Below are 20,135 nucleotides of genomic sequence, written 5' to 3' on the forward strand. Positions count from 1 at the left end.
CCATTGGTCTATGTGTCTGTTTTTGTGCCAATAGCATGCTGTCTTGATGATGACAGCTTTGTAGTAGAGGCTAAAGTCTGGGATTGTGATGCCTCCCACTTTGGTCTTCTTCAATATTACTTTGGCTATTCGGGGTCTTTTGTGGTTCCATATGAATTTTAGAATTGCTTGTTCTAGCTTCGAGGAGAATGCTGGTGCAATTTTGATTGGGATGGCATTGAATGTGTAGATTGTTTTGGGTAGTATTGACATTTTAACAATATTTATTCTTCCAATCCATGAGCACGGAATTTTTTTTTTTTTATTTTTATTTATTTTTGACAAAGAGAGAGCACGAGAGTGAGCATGAGTGGGGGAGGGTCAGAGAGAGAGGGAGACACAGAATCTGAAACAGGCTCCAGGCTCTGAGTGGTCAGCACAGAGCTCAACGTGGGGCTCGAACTCATGGAGTGTGAGCTCATGACCTGAGCTGAAGTTGGACGCTAAACCCACTGAGCCACCCAGGCGCTCCTAGCATGGAATGTTTTTCATATCTTTGTATCTTCTTCAATTTCCTTCAGAAGCTTTCTATAGTTTTCAGCATACAGATCTTTTATATCTTTGGTTAGGTTTATTCCTGGGTATTTTATGATTCTTGGTGCAATTGTGAATGGGATCATTTTCTTTATTTGCCTTTCTGCTGCTTCATTATTAGTGTATAAGAATGCAATTGAGGGAGGGAGGGAAGATGGCGGTGTAGGAGGATGCTGGGCTCACCGCGCGTCCTGCTGATCACTTAGATTCCACCTACACCTGCCTAAATAACCCAGAAAACCACCACAGGATTAGCAGAACGGAGTCTCCGGAGCCAAGCGCAGACGAGAGGCCCACGGAAGAGGGTAGGAAGGGTGGAGAGGCGGTGCGCTCTCCACGGACTGGCGGGAGGGAGCCAGGGCAGAGGAGCAGCCTGCTGGCCAAGCAGAGCCCCCGAGTCTGGCTTGCAAAAGCGGAGGGGCTGGATGGAGTATGTTCCGACAGCAAGCGGGACTTAGCATCAGGGAAGTCATAAGTTAGCAGCTCTGCTCGGAAAGTGGGAAGGCTGGAGGACAATGGGAGGGAGAGTTGTTGAGCCCCGGATGACAGAGCTCAGCTTGGCGGGGAACAAAGGCGCTCGCCAGTGCCATCTCCCTCGCCCATCCCCCAGCCAAAATCCCAAAGGGAACCGGTTCCTGCTAGGGAACTTGCTCGCTCCGTGCAAACACCCAACACTGTGCTTCTGCGGAGCCAAACCTCCGGCAGCGGAGCCAAACCTCCCGCTGCCACAGGGCCCCTCCTGAAGTGGATCACCTAAGGAGAAGCGAGCTAAGCCTGCCCCTCCTGCCCCCGTGCACCTTGCCTACCCACCCCAGCTAATATGCCTGATCCCCAGCACCACAAGCCTGGCAGTGTGCAAATGCCCCAGATGGGCCACGCTACCCCACAGTGAATCCTGCCCCTAGGAGAGGGGAAGAGAAGGCACACACCAGTCTGACTGTGGCCCCAGCAGTGGGCTGGGGGCAGACATCAGGTCTGACTGCGGCCCCGCCCACCAACTCCAGTTATACACCACAGCACAGGGGAAGTGCCCTGCAGGTCTGCACCACTCCAGGCACTATCCAAAATGACCAAACGGAAGAATTCCCCTCAAAAGAATCTCCAGGAAATAACAACAGCTAATGAACTGATCAAAAAGGATTTAAATAATATAAAAGAAAGTGAATTTAGAATAATAGTCATAAAATTAATCGCTGGGCTTTAAGGAACAGTCAGGAGGAGCTGAAAAACGCTTTCAACGAAATGCAAAACAAAATGGAAACGACGACGGCTCGGATTGAAGAGGCAGAGGAGAGAATAGGTGAACTAGAAGATAAAGTTATGGAAAAAGAGGAAGCTGAGAAAAAGAGAGATAAAAAAATCCAGGAGTATGAGGGGAAAATTAGAGAACTAAGTGATACACTAAAAAGAAATAATATACACATAATTGGTATCCCAGAGGAGGAAGAGAGAGGGAAAGGTGCTGAAGGGGTACTTGAAGAAATTATAGCTGAGAACTTCCCTGAACTGGGGAAGGAAAAAGGCATTGAAATCCAAGAGGCACAGAGAACTCCCTTCAGACATAAGTTGAATCGATCTTCTGCACGACATATCATAGTGAAACTGGCAAAATACAAGGATAAAGAGAAAATTCTGAAAGCAGCAAGGGATAAACGTGCCCTAACATATAAAGGGAGAACTGTAAGACTCATGACTGATCTCTCTTTTGAAACTTGGCAGGCCAGAAAGGATTGGCACGAGATCTTCAATGTGCTGAACAGGAAAAATATGCAGCCGAGAATCCTTTATCCAGCAAGTCTGTCATTTAGAATAGAAGGAGAGATAAAGGTCTTCCCAAACAAACAAAAACTGAAGGAATTTGTCACCACTAAACCAGCCCTACAAGAGATCCTAAGGGGGATCCTGTGAGACAAAGTACCAGAGACATCACTACAAGCATAAATCATACAGACATCACAATGACTCTAAACCCGTATCTTTCTATAATAACACTGAATGTAAATGGATTAAATGCGCCAACCAAAAGACATAGGGTATCAGAATGGATAAAAAAACAAGACCCATCTATTTGCTGTCTACAAGAGACTCATTTTAGATCTGAGGACACCTTTAGATTGAGAGTGAGGGGATGGAGAACTATTTATCATGCTACTGGAAGCCAAAAGAAAGCTGGAGTAGCCATACTTATATCAGACAAAGTAGACTTTAAATTAAAGGCTGTAACAAGAGATGAAGAAGGGCATTATATAATAATTACAGGGTCTATCCATCAGGAAGAGCTAACAATTATAAATGTCTATGCGCCGAATACCGGAGCCCCCAAATATATAAAACAGTTACTCATAAACATAAGCCACCTTATTGATAAGAATGTGGTAATTGCAGGGGACTTTAACACTCCACTTACAGAAATGGATAGATCATCTCGACACAGGGTCAATAAAGAAACAAGGGCCCTGAATGATACATTGGATCAGATGGACTTGACAGATATATTTAGAACTCTGCATCCCAAAGCAACAGAATATACTTTCTTCTCGAGTGCACATGGAACATTCTCCAAGATAGATCATATATTGGGTCACAAAACAGCCCTTCATAAGTATACAAAAATTGAAATTATACCATGCATACTTTCAGACCACAATGCTATGAAGCTTGAAATCAACCACAGGAAAAAGTCTGGAAAATCTCCAAAAGCATGGAGGTTAAAGAACACCCTACTAAAGAATGAGTGGGTCAACCAGGCAATTAGAGAAGAAATTAAAAAATATATGGAAACAAACGAAAATGAAAATACAACAATCCAAACGCTTTGGGATGCAGCGAAGGCAGTCCTGAGAGGAAAATACATCGCAGTCCAGGCCTATCTCAAGAAACAAGAAAAATCCCAAATACAAAATCTAACAGCACACCTAAAGGAAATAGAAGCAGAACAGCAAAGGCAGCTAAACCCAGCAGAAGAAGAGAAATAATAAAGATCAGAGCAGAAATAAACAATATAGAATCTAAAAAAACTGTAGAGCAGATCAACGAAACCAAGAGTTGCTTTTTTGAAAAAATAAACAAAATTGACAAACCTCTAGCCAGGCTTCTCAAAAAGAAAAGGGAGATGACCCAAATAGATAAAATCATGAATGAAAATGGAATGATTACAACCAATCCCTCAGAGATACAAACAATTATCAGGGAATACTATGAAAAATTATATGCCAACAAATTGGACAACCTGGAAGAAATGGACAAATTTCTAAACACCCACACTCTTCCAAAACTCAATCAGGACGAAATAGAAAGCTTCAACAGACCCATAACCAGCGAAGAAATTGAATTGGTTATCAAAAATCTCCCAACAAATAAGAGTCCAGGACCAGATGGCTTCCCAGGGGAGTTCTACCAGACGTTTAAAGCAGAGATAATACCTATCCTTCTCAAGCTATTCCAAGAAATAGAAAGGGAAGGAAAACTTCCAGACTCATTCTATGAAGCCAGCATTACTTTGATTCCTAAACCAGACAAAGACCTAAACCAGACAAAGTAAAAATAGAGAACTACAGGCCAATATCCCTGATGAATATGGAATGAAAAATTCTCAATAAGATACTAGGAAATCGAATTCAACAGCATATAAAAAGAATTATTCACCATGATCAAGTGGGATTCATTCCTGGGCTGCAGGGCTGGTTCAACATTCGCAAATCAATCAATGTGATACATCACATTAATAAAAGAAAAGATAAGAACCATATGATCCTGTCAATAGATGCAGAAAAGGCCCTTGACAAAATCCAGCACCCTTTTCTTAATAAAAACCCTTGAGAAAGTCGGGATAGAAGGAACATACTTAAACATCATCAAAGCCATTTATGAAAAGCCCACAGCTAACATCATCCTCAATGGGGAAAAACTGAGAGCTTTTTCCCTGAGATCAGGAACACGACAGGGATGCCCACTCTCACCGCTGTTGTTTAACATAGTGCTGGAAGTTCTAGCATCAGCAATCAGACAACAAAAGGAAATCAAAGGCATCAAAATTGGCAAAGATGAAGTCAAGCTTTCGCTTTTTGCAGATGACATGATATTATACATGGAAAATCCGATAGACTGCACCAAAAGTCTGCTAGAACTGATACATGAATTCAGCAAAGTTGCAGGATAAAAAATCAATGTACAGAAATCAGTTGCATTCTTTTTTTTTTTTTTTTAATTTTTTTTTTTTTAACGTTTATTTATTTTTGAGACAGAGAGAGACAGAGCATGAACGGGGGAGGGGCAGAGAGAGAGGGAGACACAGAATCCAAAACAGGCTCCAGGCTCTGAGCGGTCAGCACAGAGCCCGACGCGGGGCTCGAACTCACGGACCGCGAGATCGTGACCTGATCCGAAGTCGGCCGCTTAACCGACTGAGCCACCCAGGCGCCCCAGTTGCATTCTTATACACTAATAATGAAGCAACAGAAAGACAAATAAAGAAACTGATCCCATTCACAATTTCACCAAGAAGCATAAAATACCTAGGAATAAATCTAACCAAAGATGTAAAAGATCTGTATACTGAAAACTATAGAAAGCTTATGAAGGTAATTGAAGAAGATATAAAGAAATGGAACGACATTCCCTGCTCATGGATTGGAAGAATAAATATTGTCAAAATGTCAATACTACCCAAAGCTATCTACACATTCAATGCAATCCCAATCAAAATTGCACCAGCATTCTTCTCGAAACTAGAACAAGCAATCCTAAAATTCATATGGAACCACAAAAGGCCCCGAATAGCCAAGGTAATTTTGAAGAAGAAGACCAAAGCAGGAGGCATCACAATCCCAGACTTTAGCCTCTACTACAAAGCTGTCATCATCAAGACAGCATGGTATTGGCACAAAAACAGACACATAGACCAATGGAATAGAATAGAAACCCCAGAACTAGACCCACAAACGTATGGCCAACTCATCTTTGACAAAGCAGGAAAGAACATCCAATGGAAAAAAGACAGTCTCTTTAACAAATGGTGCTGGGAGAACTGGACAGCAACATGCAGAAGGTTGAAACTAGACCACTTTCTCACACCATTCACAAAAATAAACTCAAAATGGATAAAGGACCTGAATGTGAGACAGGAAACCATCAAAACCCTAGAGGAGAAAGCAGGAAAAGACCTCTCTGACCTCAGCGGTAGCAATCTCTTTCTCGACACATCCCCAAAGGCAAGGGAATTAAAAGCAAAAGTGAATTACTGGGACCTTATGAAGATAAAAAGCTTCTGCACAGCAAAGGAAACAACCAACAAAACTAAAAGGCAACCAACGGAATGGGAAAAGATATTTGCAAATGACATATTGGACAAAGGGCTAGTATCCAAAATCTATAAAGAGCTCACCAAACTCCACACCCGAAAAACAAATAACCCAGTGAAGAAATGGGTAGGAAACATGAATAGACACTTCTCTAAAGAAGACATCCGGATGGCCAACAGGCACATGAAAAGATGTTCAACATCGCTCCTTGTCAGGGAAATACAAATCAAAACCACACTCAGATACCACCTCACGCCAGTCAGAGTGGCCAAAATGAACAAATCAGGAGACTATAGATGCTGGAGAGGATGTGGAGAAACAGGAACCCTCTTGCACTGTTGGTGGGAATGCAAATTGGTGCAGCCGCTCTGGAAAGCAGTGTGGAGGTTCCTCAGAAAATTAAAAATAGACCTACCCTATGACCCAGCAATAGCACTGCTAGGAATTTACCCAAGGGATACAGGAGTACTGATGCATAGGGGCACTTGTACCCCAATGTTTATAGCAGCACTTTCAACAATAGCCAAATTATGGAAAGAGCCTAAATGTCCATCAACTGATGAATGGATAAAGAAATTGTGGTTTATATACACAATGGAGTACTACACGGCAATGAGAAAGAACGAAATATGGCCTTTTGTAGCAACGTGGTTGGAACTGGAGAGTGTGATGCTAAGTGAAATAAGCCATACAGAGAAAGACAGATACCATATGTTTTCACTCTTATGTGGATCCTGAGAAACGTAACAGAAACCCATGGGGGAGGGTAGGAAAAAAAAAGAGGTTAGAGTGGGAGAGAGCCAAAGCATAAGAGACTGTTAAAAACTGAGAACAAACTGAGGGTTGATGGGGGGTGGGAAGGAGCGGAGGGTGGGTGATGGGTATTGAGGAGGGCACCTTTTGGGATGAGCACTGGGTGTTGTATGGAAACCAATTTGACAATAAATATCATATATTGAAAAATAAAAAAAAAGAATGCAACTGATTTCTGTACATTAGTTTTGTATCCTGTGACTTTGCTGAATTCATGTATCAGTTCTAGCAGACTCTAGGAGTCTATCGGGTTTTCCGTGTATAATATCATGTCATCTGCAAAAAGTGAAAGCTTGACTTCATCTTTGCCAATTTTGATGCCTTTGATTTCCTTTTGTTGTTTGATTGCTGATGCTAGAACTTCCAACCCTATGTTAAACAACAGTGGTGAGAGTGGACATCCCTGTTGTGTTCCTGATCTTGAGCTTCATAGGTCAGGAAACTTGCACTCAGAAAAGTTAAGTATTTGCTCAAGATCTCACAATGGGAGTTTGTGTTTCTAATTGTTCTTTGTAGTATATAGTATATATGAATTTAATTTTTCTGTATGTACCTTGTGTCTATGACCTTACATAATTCATTTATTATTTCTAGTAGTATTTTTGTAGATTCATTAGAATTTATATGATAATGTCATATGCAAATAAAAAGTTTTACCTCTTCCTTCCCAGTCTAGATGGCTTCTATTTTTCTTGCCATATTGTCCTAACTAGAGCTTCCAATACAATGTTGAGTAGAAGTGGCAAAGGTAGATATCTTGTCTTATTCCTTTCTGATGTTATAGAAAAAGTCTTTAGTCTTTCACCCTCGTCTTTGGTGTTATTGATAAGTTTTTGGTAGATATTCTTTTTCAGATTGAGGAAATTCTCTTATATTCCTATTTCTTAGAGTTTTTATAATGTTTGTGTGTTTATCAAATTCATTTTCTGCATCTATATTCTCCCTTTTTTCTGTTAATTTGGTGATGTAACAATTTTTTTAAATTAATGTTTATTTTTGAGAGAGAGAGACAGAGCGATAGCAGGGGAGGGCCAGAGAGAGAGGGAGACACAGAACCTGAAGCAGACTTCAGGCCCTGAGCTATCAGCACAGAGACCTACGTGGGGCTTGAACCCATGAACCACAAGATCATGACCCGAGCGGAAGTCAGATGCCAACCGACTGAGCCACCCAGGCACCCCAGCATTTTTTAAAATATTAAGCTAACCTAATATTCCTGAAATAAATTCACTTGGTGATGATATGTAGTGATTTCTGTACCTTAGAACTGGTTGAGTGTTTAATATCTAGAATCCCCTGGGGTATGATTGATTGGCCCAGCCCCATTTGAGGGTATTCGGATGGTCATCTCTGATGATGTCCTCATTTCTTCTGATGACTGGGCAGTCATTAGCTCTTGTTGGATGCAGATTCTTCTGAGTCTCTGCCATGTTGATCATATTGTTCATGGACCAAGCAGTCTGTTTCTTGACTTAAATAAATTTTTTTATGTTAATTTATTTTCTTTGAAAGATAAAGAGGGGGAAAGAGAGAGCGGGAGCAGGGGAGGAGCAGAGAGAGGAGATGCAGAACTCAAAGCAGGCTCCAGGGTCTGAGGTGTCAGCACAGAGCCTGGCGCGGGGCTCAAACTCACAGACCATGAGATCATGACCTGAGCAGAAGCGGGATGCTCAACTGACTGAGACACCCAGGTGCCCCTATTTCTTGACTTTAGTATTAATACCAGCCCTAGTGCTAGTCTGACAGACGCTAAACTCACATTTCCCACCAAATGAAACCAAGTGTCTAAAATTTTTGTTCTGCATGCTGATGCTGAGAGGAGGCAAGAAAATATGTCTGAATAGAGATAAAATTGGTCTATTATCTACCTTATCTACATACACTCAGCTTTCTTTCCCCCTATAATGCTCCAAGGCCAGGAAACTTTTCTTCTTTTTTATAAATTAAGCAATGAATGATCTCTCTATATATCTTTCTTCATCAATCCTACACAATACCATAACCAAGTAGACATTTCTTGTTAAATGTTTGATATTTATCATTCCAGACTTTTGTCTGTTTTTAAACATATCTGTTTATCTATCTACTTCTCCATCTGTCCATCTTTCTTCCTATTTATTTTTGGTGTATTTGCTGTTGACCTTTGTAATCAGAAATTAGATGGCATGTACGTTGTTTGGCAAATTGCTTATTTGTATATTTTATGCCAAAATACTATTTTATTACCTTTCCAAGTGAACTTAGAATTTGCTTTTAAGCCTTTCCATCTGCTATCTAGAAATAATTGCTTGGAAACTTCAACATTTATTTAGTTCATGGTTTTGCTTATATCAATAATTTGTTCCTTGGGGTGCCTGGGTGGCTCAGTCGGTTAAGCGTCCGACTTCAGCTCAGGTCACGATCTCGCGGTCCGTGAGTTCGAGCCCTGCGTCAGGCTCTGGGCTGATGGCTCAGAGCCTGGAGCCTGCTTCGGATTCTGTGTCTCCCTCTCTCTCTGCCCCTCCCCCATTCATGCTCTGTCTCTCTCTGTCTCAAAAATAAATAAATGTTAAAAAAAAAATAAAAAAAATTTGTTACTTTTTATTGTTGAGTGATATTCCATTATATGTATATACAACAAATTGTTGATCCATTTACCAGTTGACAGACATTTGGGTTCTTTGCACATTTTGGCTAATATAAAGTTGCTATGAAGATGCATGTATATGTCTGTTTTGGATGGACATATGTTCATAGTTCACTTAGGTACTTGCCTTGAAGCGTAAGTACTCAGCTGTATGGTAAGTATACTTATAATGAAATGTTAAACATTTCACCAAAGCAATTATACTAGTGTAATACCAACAATGTATGAGAGTTCCAGTTACTCCACATTTCCAGCAGTACTTGGTATTGTCAATCTCAGAAATTTTAGCCATTTTAGTGCATATGCAGTATTATGTTACTGTTTTTAGTTTCATTTCCCTGATGACTCACTGTGAACATAAACACATGTTTATGAATGTGCATTATTTAGAACTTTATCAAGAGAATTATTGGAAGGCTTTTCTTTTTTTAAGATTTTCATTTGCTTCTGCCAATTAGCTTGGGGCTCTATTGATTTCAACCACTTTTAATTTTCCACTTGATGATTCTCAAGTGAAACAGGTATTGTAAATTCAAGCCACAAAATGGTGAACAAATAAAACATTTCAGGGAACATGTTTTGCCCCCTCCATTAGCACCAATGTCAACTCAGGCAAGTGTCTTCCTGTGAAGTCTGTGAAGTAAGCTGATTTCTTGTTCACAGTGATCCATTTATATTTTCAGCTTTATGCAGAGGCCTATTGCATTACCTATCTTTCATAAGTCCAGGGATCAGATGCCTTCTCCAGTAGCTTGTTTGATCATCAAAACAGAAGTTCAGGTTAACTAGTATTTATCATTTTCCCTCAGAGCAAAAGCTATGCCCAATTCTTTGTATCTCCAGAGTTCTATTTTCAGTCTTTTTCAAAGTCCTTCTGGGTTTTTTTAAACCAGCTTGGTTATTTATTTAAAAACAAATTTTTGGAAAATTTTTTTTTAAAGAGGGTAATCATTCAGGCTATCTGATCCATCATATTGCCATACATGGAAATCTTTTTCTATTTATTAAAACATTGATATTACTCATCATAATTTTAAGTATTTCTTTAATATATAATTTCTGTATATTAAATGCCAATCTTTTGTCAATGCATTTCAACCATTTTGTTGCTATTAATAATAAGATCTTTTCTTTATTGTATATATTTTATATATAGGAAAATTGTTGACATTTTTGTAAACTAATGATTATCTTGATGCTATATGTAATGAAATATAATCTTAAAATAATTTTTATTTTTCACTTATCCTTTCAAGAGTTCACACTTCTCATTTATTTGTATTATCTAATCAACATTGGATAGAACTTCCAGAACATTGTAAAGTAGTGACTTTAGTTCAAATGACTCCAATATGTTATCATAAGACATGATGCTGCTATTACCATTTATTTCTACTTTGAAAGTTTAAAAATTATGGTAAGATGTTAAAATTTGGTAAACACAGTTCTGGCTTCAGTTAAGGTACTCACTATTTTATTTTCTCCTTTGATTTAGTAATGGTGATTTCCTGTATTTGCTTGTACTAAACGGTCTGTTATTAAAACATAATTTCAGTGAGATCCATTCTAGTAATATCCTACTTTTAGGGGTGGCTGGGTGGCTCAGTCAGTTGAGCATCTGACTCTTGGTTTCAGGTCAGGTCATGAGCTCAGAGTTTGTGAGTTTGAGATGCACTGTGGGCTCTGCGCTCTTGAGATTCTCTCTCTCCCCCCTCTCTCTGCCCCTAGTCTACTTGTGCTCTCTCTCTCTCTCAAAATAAATAAACTTAAAAAAATTAAAACAAAAACAAAAAGCTTACACTTAAAAAACATTCTACTTTTATATTCTCTAAAATTTTTCGTTAGCATTTATAAAAGTGTATATTAATATACCATCGTTTCTACTATTGTTACTTTATTGTTAGATTATTTTTGCTATAATAATTTAATGAGTTTTTTCTATCTCTACCAAATTTTACTATCATATAATTAATTCAGTTGTGGAATTATTACTTAAAGGTCTAAAACTTTGAAATGTGAAATTTCTGAACCCAACATCATGACAAGAAGCATAAGGAGTGGGCAAGGGCAAGAGAGTGGGCAAGTTTCTTCCATGGTTGCTGTTCTGTTTATATTTTTAAATTTATTTTACTTATTAAAGATAGCTTGTATTTGAGTATAAAAAGAATCTGCTGGAATGACTAATTTATTTTTCCCAAACAGACCAACACTAAGAAATTGAAGACAAAATATTTTAATGCTTTCCCTTAAGAAAGAAAATTTATGCCACACCTGTAGTGGAGAGTTATAAATAAAATGAATTGATAGATAACGAGGTAATCATCACAGTATTAGTGTGAACATTGCAACAGGGATGATGCATTAGTTTCATAGGGCGGCCATAACACATCACTACAAGCCAAGTGTCTTAAAATAACACGAATTTATTCTTTTTCAGTTCTGGAGTTCAGAAGTCCAAAATTCAGCAGAGCTTGTGATCCCTCCAAAGTCTCTAGGGAAGAATCTTTCCCTTTCTCTTCTAGCTTCTTATGAAGATAATTGTCAATGAATTTAGGGTCAATGCATTTAATCTAGGATGACCTCATCTCAGAATCCATCATTTAATTACATCTATAAAGCCCCTTCTGCCAACTGAGGTCACATATATGCATTTGGGGTGTTAGGACATGGACGTATCTTTCAGGGGGCACCATTTAACCCACTACAAGTGATATAATTAAATTTTGTACAATCATCATATTCAAACTAATACAATTTATTATAACAAGAAGGAAAATCAAACCTTACAATAATTATAATCCCCAGGTTAAGGATAGTATACAAAAGCTTTGGCAATAAATTGTTTATAGTTAAAAACTAGAATATCAAAACCTTGCTCTTCTAAAAGCTAATGTAGACATGTGCTCAATCTTGTGATGCCAAGATACAGAATATATAGAAATATAACTTAAATAGATAAAATATTCTCTCTTCTTTTTCATATATATTCTCACTTTTAATTTATCATTGCTTTTGATTGCATTGCTTTTGATTGTGTCTTTATCATAGCTGGTTTTATTATACTTATAATAAAAAATAAAGACTATTCTAGACGTTATATTCTAAGAAGCAAGTGAGTTAGCAATTTCCTTTTCTTCCCAAGGCTTTTATTGAATAAAATTGTGATGTCTGCCCTATGTTTTTAATTAATATTTTAAATAAGCTTGAGCAAAATTTTTAAAGTTTTAGACTTTTATTTTCACATAAGGTCATTTTTGATCATTTAAATTCTATTAGAGAACTCCTCTATTTCAACCACATAGTCAAATTTATTTGAAAAAAAAAAAAAGAGAGAGAAAAAGAAGTACTGACATATGACTCCTTTATTTTTCTCTGTATTTTTGGATATTTCCCCAGTATCATTGCTATTGTGAGGTATTTGTATGGGTTTTCTCTTTTCTTGTGTGGTTTGAATCAGTTAGCCAATGATTTATGTAAATTCACTAATTTTCAAAAAAAACCCTACTTCTTTAACAATGTTATTGTTTTTACTTTACCATTTATTTCTGCTTTTGCTTTAGTTTTATTCTTCTGAGTTTACTTGTTTTTTAATTTTAATTTATATTTAGTAGCTGCAGGTGGCTAGTCCCTACGACTTTTGATACTGCTGCTTAGATAAAAGCAACATTGCTATAGCATTAATGGGTTGAGTTGTGAGAGCCTCCAAAGAATGAGGGCCTAATAAACAAATCCATGGTGTTTAAAGAAAAGATAGTGGTTAGTCTGTTGAGAATTAATAGTGATCAGAAAGTTTCCAGAGTTTTGTAATGTTTTGTTTGTTGATCTATATATTGTTACATGAGTTATGTTTACATTGCAAAAATTCCTTGAATTGTGCCTAATAATTTGGGCATTTTTCAATAAAAAAGTATATTAAAAAAGAAAATATATTATGATTAAGTGGAGTTTTTAGGCATGCAAACGTAGTTCAATATTAGTAATATATCATAAAATTTTGACAGTTATCATTTGACAAAATGTGACACCCATCTTTGACAAAAATATATAATAAAATACTAACTGATGGATCATTTCTTAATATGTACCATCTTTCAGAAGTCAACTTCTTCCTAATAGGGAGATATTAAAGACATTCTCACCAAATAAACAAGCTAAATTTACTCATCATCTGCACTCCTATATAATAATGAACTAAAGATATTAGCTAGTTAATTGGTCAAAAAATATTTAGAAATTAGGATTGTAATCAGAGTCAAAAATCTCTATTACAATAGAATATCAGGAAAAGTCCTAAGAGTCCAAGTAAAACCACTGCAAATAATAAATGAATTTTTAAAAATCACAATATATAGGGAGACTTGGGTGGCTCAGTTGGTTCAGGGGCTGACTTTAGCTTGGGTCATGATTTCACAGTTGGTGGGTTCGAGCCCCGCATGGGGTTCTGTGCTGACGGCTAAGAGCCTGGAGCCTGCATCGGATTCTGTGTCTCCCTCTCTCTCTGCTCCTCTCCTGCTTGTGCTGTGTCTCTCTCTGTCTCAAATAATTAAATTTTAAATATTTTAAAAGGAAAAAAATAAAAATCACAATATATAAAACTAACAGTCAAAAAGTAGTCACTTCAAATATGTAAACAAATGTTAGAAGATATAAAGGAAGAGAAGATTCCATTTAAAATAGGAAAATATAAAATAAATAATTTAAACATAAATATACAAAAATTTATTGACAAACATTTAAAAGTTTCATCATATAATGTGCTATTAAGTGAGGAAATAAGCATACATATATTTCCATATCCACTGAGTCAAATTTAGCAATATCTAGTAAAATTTCACATCCTTTTACCCTTTGACCCATCCATCACACTTCTAGAAAACTATCCCCAAAGAACTGGCAAAGATATTAAATGGCCTATGTGTATAGGTCACTATCTTTTCATAATCCCCCAAAGCAACTTGTTTTATAACAAAGCTAGAATTCTTTCTTAAAGCCAAATTCATTCTGAGGGTTTTTTCTAAGCTATTACCTTAATTTGATTATCAGAGGTCTTTAAACAATTTCAAAAACTCACCGACTAAAATGAATCCATGTAATACTACAGTTCGTAGACCTGCTCTGTCCAGGTCCAGATACAGATCTATAATATTACCTACAGGAGTTATTTAACTTGGGTCTTTATGAAAACAACACAAATAATTCATTAGAAATGACTAACAATTAATAATGGACATAAAATTAATTTACCTTAATGTGAAAAAATTGTAAATGCCCAGTGTTCTTATACTAATTTTAATTTCTTTATCCTTAAGGGAATGGTAGGAACTTTTAGCTAACAGAACCAATTCTCTGCTCCTGTGCTGTCTATAATCTTCATCCTTTTTTTCCATTTTAATGTCCACTGACTTAGCCTTTGTGTGCCATTCCATCCTTACACTAGTCTGTTGTTATTTGGACACTAATTCTTTGTGTAAGAGTCCTTACGACTATTCCAAATGGTCTCTCTGTGAATGCTAAAAGTTCACTTTAAAATACCAGAGTTGTCCTATGAAGATTTGCTGTCTCCAATGCTCTGCAAAATGTCTGTGGCTAATAATGTGAACAGTTGTTACATTATGTTTTAAGTGTTACACCAGGATACAATTGATAAGAAATTCTGATGTAAGGTGCTCAACCAAATTGAGTTGAGAAATCTAAAGAATGAGTTTGTGAAACTTTTAGAGAATACAAAAAAAAAAAAAAAAAAAAAAAAAAAAAAGGAGAGTGGATATGGAAGGGAATGATCTGAGAAGTTTCTCTGGTATAGGTTGATCAGAAGTAGCAAATGAATATACAGGATACCCCGTTACATTTGAGTAGCAGAAAAACAACAAATACTCAATATATGTCCCCAATACAGCACTTGCATAGGACATACCTATACTAAAAATGTATTTGTCATTTACCCGAAATTCAAACGTAACTGGGCATCCTTCATTTTATCAGGTAATAGGACTTGGGAGAGCACACACCAGGCTTTATGTTCTGCCACCTACCCACCCAAAGGGAAGGAGTGCTGCCTACTTATTTCAGGTCCATAATGAGGAGCTTCCGCAGGATCAAATGGAGAACCAGTTAGGAAAATGGCAGACTCAACAGACTGGTTGACATCTGCCCAGGAAATCTAGAGGGCAAGAGAAACCAGCAAGCTGCTTTGACAGCAAAGAAGTAATTGTTTTGAAATTTGTATCCACTCCCAGAACTTATCAAAGTAAAGGATCTAAGAGTATTTCTGTGAACCTGATGTGGACCAAATGGTAGAGAAACTAAGACCACAATGGTTTTGATTTTTATCCAGGAGGATCACTTGGGAAGTCACTGGGACTCTAATAGAGTGAGCCTTAGAAGGGCAGGTCACCTGCAACCTGGGCCAGAGAGGGGCAAGACCAGAGGGAGAGAATATATTGTCAAATACCTGAAAGCCCCAGTCAGAAAGGGATGCATAAGTGCCTCTAAGAAATCGAGAAAAGCATCCACAAGATAAAGAGGTATGTTTAAGCATTACATGGATCAACAAGTGTGAAGGTAACATATGGTATGTTTGTAAGGTATGTTTCCCCTCCTCTCCCTTCCTCCCTTCTCGTGCTTCAAACCTGGAAGTGTCTGCAGCAATAGCTGAGAAATAAGGTAACTAAGAAAGAAAGAAGCTTCTACACAGTCTTTCCCATTGACAATGGGGCCTAGATGGGGAAGTGGCAGACTTATGGAGAAGTCCTGCTTTTGAATGAAGACTGAAGTATTTATTATAATTTTGCATTTTATATTTTGTAATATATAACATTGCATATCATATAATATACAGTAATATAAGTATATGCTATATAATTGTATCTTTAATATATTGGTCTGGGCTTTTTAGATTACTAAGACTGTGTGCAATGCTTTTACTATTAAAGAGTGGCCAGAAAAGGCACAAGGCTTTCCAGAGTTCAGTTGCAGGGGATAAATCTTAGCCAACTGCATAAATTATTAAGGGAAGGTGAGAGACAAGAAGAAAGGTATTTTGATTACACACTAGGGGTTCTATTAGCTCTAAATACTAGTTATTACTATTATTGTTCTTAATCTATAGCTTCTGTTACCATTTCGTTAATCGTACAGCTTTGTTCCTCAGAGTGTTCTCTGTTTCATATTTTGTAGTGCTCCAAGATAAGGGGTAGGGACAATTTATTCTACTACCTTTTTGATGGGGAGATTAGATCAACTTCCTGATTTGAGGTGGAAACCAAAACTCATATTTCCCTCACTTACTTCCGACAAATGTTCCTTCTTAGATCAAGTAATCGAGCTCTAACCGGAACTCTCCCTTTGAGCCCTCTTTTGCACTAAGCCTCAACCTTGGCCTATAAAGACTTGAACAAACACTAACATACTTTCTAATAGCTCAGGACTGCATTCTTAGGATGACCCTTGCTCCTGCTGATATGACCCCCCTGAGAAAACTCAAGGCTGGTAAAAGAATTTACTGTCTGTTTCAGTCAACACCTGAAGATAGGGCCCCATGTGTCTTGGGCTTTCTGGGAGGCTAGGAACTTAACGTTAATGAGCACCAGTTAGCAAACCCAGATGGGTTTCACATGGACCAACCCCTTCCTATTTTTTGTCATTTTTCCTTTCCTGACTCTACTGAGTCCCTGGTCACACACATCCTGCTCCCTTTAAAACACCCAATCACCTCTGTACCTTTTCCCTAATGCAAAAATATATTACTGATTAAAATCTATCCTTACTACTCTAGTTAGTGTCTTTAACTTGGACACTTTTGACATCTTAAAATATTTTGTGTATTTGCACCAGAACAAAATAGAATTTTACAGTTTGACCCGTTTGTTCCAAACAAGTGTTATTTGAAAAGTTTTTCTGGCAAAATTATTATTACATTTATAAGAGAAAAAAATTCCTTTGCAAAGAAGTTTGCTTATTAAATAAAATCTAAACCCTGTTTTTATTAACTTTTTCACCTTTTTAAATTAGGTTTTTTATTATAATTCCAGTATAGTTAACATACAGTGTTATACTAGTTTCAGGTGTACAATATGGTGATTGAACAATTCTATACATTACTCAGTGCTTATCATGCTAAGTGAACTCCTTAATCTCCATCATTTTTTTCACTCGTGCCCCCAACCATTTCCCCTCTGGTAACCATCAGTTTGTTCTCTATAGTTAAGAGTCAGTTTCTTGGGGCGCCTGGGTGGCTCAGTCGGTTAAGCAGCCGACTTCGGCTCAGGTCATGATCTCGCGGTCCGTGAGTTCAAGCCCCGCGTCGGGCTCTGTGCTGACAACTCAGAGCCTGGAGCCTGTTTCAGATTCTGTGTCTCCCTCTCTCTGACCCTCCCCCGTTCATGCTCTGTCTCTCTCTGTCTCAAAAATAAACAAATGTTAAAAAAAAATTAAAAAAAAAAAAAAGAGTCAGTTTCTTGTAAACCCTGCTTTTAAATTGAGGAAATTTTCAGGGGCCCCTAATGTGCTAATGTGCTTTGAGAAGCAAACTTCTGAATAGATTTGGAGTGCAGCATTTTCTTAACATATATAACAACAGGATCCTGTGTTTTTAGGACACTAATCCCTGAACATACCAGAACTAATGTTCTAAGGGAACTACTTTTTTGGAAATAGTGGCTTAAATATTTCAAATCCACCATCTGCTAATTACACTGTAGCTTCTTTGTCCTGCAAGCTATGAAAATAGCTTGATCATGGCCAATTTCCTAAAAGTGTGGACTTTTACCATCTTATCAGAATCATCTCTGTGTACTTGTTAAAAATGTAAATTACAGGGCCATGCCCCAGGTTGAATTGGTATCAGTGGGAACTCTAATGGGAGGTGGGAGGTGGAATCAGAATTTTCCCAGTGTCGGATGTTAGATTGTTATCTACACTAAAGCCCAAGAACTCTGCTAGGAATCTTTTGTCTGGCTGCCCTTTCAGAATTCACTGCTGAAATCATTCCCAAAAGTTTGCAGTTTCTTTGGAGTCTCTATTTTCCTTTCCAAGCAAGAAGCTGAAGGAAGAAGTAGAAAGCTACTTAGACTCTTTCTACATGGAGAGAAAAAGAAAAAAAAAAGTTTAGTGATTAATTTTTCCCACTTAGCAGGTGCTAACTTTCTGCTGTGCTCTTAAAGAAGAAACATTTCTTCCTCCCAAGTGATATTTCCAGGGGTGTTTCCTGGCTGTGTTACTTGAAAATTAAAAATAGTGACTCCCTCCAGCCACTCCTTAAAAATTTGTAACCATTACAAATTGACTCTTTAATCAGTAGTAGTAAAAACCTATTTCTAAAAGAATATAGGGGCATCTGGGTGGCTTAGTTGGTTAAGTTTCCCACTCTTGATTTCAGCTCAGGTCATGATCCCATGGTTCATGAGATCCAGCCCACGTTGGGCTCTGTGCTGACAGCACAAAGCCTGCTTGAGACTCTTTCTCTCCCTCTCTCTGCCCCTACCCTGCTCATGTGTACTCTCTAAGTAAATAAACTTAAAAAAAAAGAATATAAAAAACTTCTTTGATCATGTTTTTGAAATTTAGATTTAAATTTATTTTATTCAATATTTCTGGATTTAGAGAGAGATCAGTCCAACCATTTTAATTTTTTTAAATCTAGAGTAGTTTGTTTTCTATAACCTTTTCAAATAAGATGTGGTGTTTTTTTCTCTTTTAGTATCTTCTTTTATTTTTGTGAAGCTTCTCAAGTTTAATTTTCTTCCCAGTATAGAAAATGAGATATGTATTGTTACCTATGCATATGATAATGAAACCTACTTAAATGTCTTTTGAAATCTTTTATTTCTATATTTTGCAAAATGTTCTGTTCCTCATTAGGGATATGGGCTATTCAAGGAAATGATTCTCAAGATTCTAGAACAGAGGCAGTTAGGGGCTGAAGCTAAAAGAACAGATTATTTGAGGGGGAGTAGTTTTATGTGTAGGTCATGGGTTTTAAATAATTGATAAAAGAGGAAGAGAAACAATAAGAAGCTGAGTAGAGAAGTACCATTTTCTTTATGGAAAAAAACTAACCAAGTCAATAGTTCTGACTTGAGTGTGCATCAAAATTCCCCGAAAAGCTTCTTAACACAGATTGCTGGGCCCACCCCCAGGTTCCTGATCCAACAGAACTGGGATTGGGCCAGTGATTGAAACCTCTAGCAAGCTCCTGGGTGGTGCTGATGCTGCTGGTCAAGGGACTACACATTAGGCTTCCAAGTGAACAAATGCTTTCTATCTCTTCCAAGTGACCTGAAGGAAGGAAAGAACACAGTGGAAGAAGGTAAAACCTGTGAGGAAGCATGTAATTAGCGTCTTGAAAAGTTGGTAGTCGCAGACTTAATTCCTCAGAGGTGTTATCTATTGTGGCTCATTTCAAGGAGAGTACTGATCCCGGTGTAGGATTCAATCTACCAGGATGCATTTTTTTAAATATATATTATAAATAGGTTGCTATAGCTAAGAAATAGTTAAGGATTGGTGAGGAAAGTAGCAGAGGTTATTTAAAGTTGCTCTAAAACATGATTTTAAATGAATCGGTAACATGTTCTCTAATGTTAAATAACTTTATATTAATAATGGATGGAAAATACATGTTGGAAGATCTGTGGAATGTTGAAGAAAAATACTTATCTAAATTGTATTCTATAATTTATAGGGCAATCTCTGGATTAATTTTTTGGAAGATGTATCCCATACATTTTATGGGTTACAACTCTTGAGCCCAAAATTGCTAAGTAACAACAAACATCAACAAGATATTTGAAAAATTTTTGTTATAAGATAATGTATATTCCTTC

The 20,135-nt window shown here is 37.4% G+C and overlaps 1 long non-coding RNA gene across 1 annotated transcript in view; it reads left to right on the forward strand.

Moving 5' to 3' along the window:
• LOC109270433 (uncharacterized) overlaps window positions 1-15,866 on the forward strand; it is a 229,739-nt gene extending 213,873 nt beyond the window's left edge. The window contains exon 3 of the long non-coding RNA XR_002081524.2: window positions 15,647-15,866. This is a non-coding gene — a long non-coding RNA (uncharacterized LOC109270433). The remainder of the gene's footprint in view (window positions 1-15,646) is intronic.
• Window positions 15,867-20,135: the final 4,269 nt, after the last annotated feature.

Source organism: Panthera pardus, unplaced genomic scaffold (genome assembly GCF_024362965.1).
Source record: "Panthera pardus isolate Hobbes unplaced genomic scaffold, ASM2436296v1 HiC_scaffold_10, whole genome shotgun sequence".
Lineage (NCBI taxonomy): Eukaryota > Metazoa > Chordata > Mammalia > Carnivora > Felidae > Panthera > Panthera pardus.